Source organism: Centruroides sculpturatus, unplaced genomic scaffold, assembly GCF_000671375.1.
Source record: "Centruroides sculpturatus isolate CEXI.00-Female unplaced genomic scaffold, Cexi_2.0 scaffold1939, whole genome shotgun sequence".
Taxonomy (NCBI): domain Eukaryota; kingdom Metazoa; phylum Arthropoda; class Arachnida; order Scorpiones; family Buthidae; genus Centruroides; species Centruroides sculpturatus.
In genome coordinates this window covers 60441-62772 of record NW_019386297.1, presented here as the reverse complement: position 1 = coordinate 62772, position 2332 = coordinate 60441, and positions in this window count along the sequence as shown.

Sequence of the window (2332 nt, the reverse complement as noted above, 5' to 3'; positions counted from 1 at the left end):
GATTTTTATCCTTTGCTTCTAATGTGGCTTTATGTTGCCGATCTTACCCCGCTAGTCATGATTTCGAAACATTAAGTACAACCCTGAGAACAGAATGCCAAGCCACGATCTGGCCACGTGAATAAGTTGAAGTTACATCCTTCTAACAGGAAAAGTAACTTTCGTTATCATGGAATTATAACAAAACCTGTTAATTCAATATAAATGGAAGCAAAATATTATATGGAATTGAACGAAAATGAAAATTTGCTTAATAATTCAACTACGCTTGTTAAAGAACAATGCAAACGCTACACTCAACAAGCCACCAATAAAACTCAACTACCTAACCTATAACCACAGTCTCCTTTTATTTTATTTCTGAGAAAATTAAGTTGACGAAGCTGCCCCGTATGCCAAACTCGCCCCGGTTTCCTCTATATTTCTAATTTGCTATGTACAGTTCGACGATTTCTGATTTCGTTGTGATTTTACACTCAATTTACATAAGGTGATTGAAAACATACAATCCATTGGAAAGCATATTTCAACTGTGAATATTCCAACCTTCAGTTTAAAAACTAAGTTTAACCTGTCTCAGCATGAAATGTTAAATTTTCTAACCTGTCTCAGCATAAAATTTAAGATTTCATGCTGAGACAGGTTAGAAAATTAAGTCTAACTATAAATGTCTTTAGAAGCAATATAAATATTCATACTCCATTATGGAAATTGATTTTTTCGTATTTTTCTATTCAACTTGTAAGTGCAGTTTTTTATAATACGTCGTAAGTACTTTAGAAATATTTCTTCCTCGATATTACGTATAATTTTACAAAGGTGAGCTATAATAAAAAAAACATCTGACATCTCGACCAGTAATACTTTCTAAGAAATCAAAACAAAATCAATTTACAAACAAAAAGACAAGTAATACTGAAAGTTGTACAATTAATTGAAATATTAATTTAAACACTTTTTAAACGAGTAATTTGTGATGTAATTAAGATACTTTCACTTATTCTTATTTTATTTTGTTTACGTATTTTATTCCGTTATGGCCCTTCTCTCGGACATCTTAGAACTTAAACAGTCCACCAGATGTTCTTGTGGCCATTTATTTTCTACCGCGTTCTTACTTAACAGATGTCCCTTTGTTCTTAAACCCCCCTTTTACTCGATTGCTTCGACCCGACACTTGTTCGCGAGCATTTCGACATGGCTCGATGAGCATTTCGACATGGCTCCGTGTCGAAATTCCCGCCCCTTGTTGTTTATCATAGCACCGGGTTTGTTTTACAATACGAAAAAGTTTTCGTTTCATCTGGGTTTTGTCATTAACACACCCTCTTGACTCGATTATATCTTCGAACTTTCCGACGTAAAAGTTTCGTAATTATTCGTAATTCCGACACGCTTTTACGACCCTCACAGTGTGTATCTTCAGTAGGGCTAGACTTAATGACAATTACTCGTTATTAGCACTTATAGTGTTTTATAAAACCCATATCTACATTTAAAATTAAGTTTTCTGCCATCTTAAAATGATTGTGCTACAATTTGAAAAAAACTGTAGATCTATAAATTCCCACTGCTGTCCGTCTGTACCTTTACTTAATCACGAAAATGGTGTTAGATAAATGAAACTAAAGGCCAGATATGGAAAGCTTAGTGGCAGAATGGTCCGATTATATGAACTTTCGAAAGAAAGCGGAAGTTGCATTATTTAAATTAAAAATTTTTGTCTTGAAATGAGTTCGATAGATAATCGGCACGACTTGTTGCTGGATTTTTCAATTATGATTAATTTAACTGAAATTTAAAAAGTTTATCGATGAATATTATTTATAATCTCGTAATATTTGTAGTTATTGACAATTATTTATGAGGAGTATCACAAAATATGGTATTCCAACGATACAATATAAACAAAATAATAATATTGTAAAAAGATATTTAAAAAATTTTCAAAATATTATATTAAAAATACTGAAAATAAATTATTTTTCTGCCGATATAAAATTTATTTAACATTTATTCATTAACATTATTTCTCTAATTGAACAGATTAAATATATATAATTTTAATCATATTTTTTTATCTCTCAAGAATTATTATCAATAACTAGTGGGAATATTGCGCAAAATACATTTACTTTCAACCTTGAGCAGGCCTGCATTTTCCAGTTCTTCTGATTGGTTCATTGTCTGGCAGACCATAGCAATAGCATGAAACGTAGAACTTAAAACAATATCCGCTCTTAGCTTTCTTTTTCTTGCAGAGCTCATCGCAGTACTCATTGTACCAGCATGCGTATGTGCAGTTTCCTCCTTTATCTGGATATCCATCTTT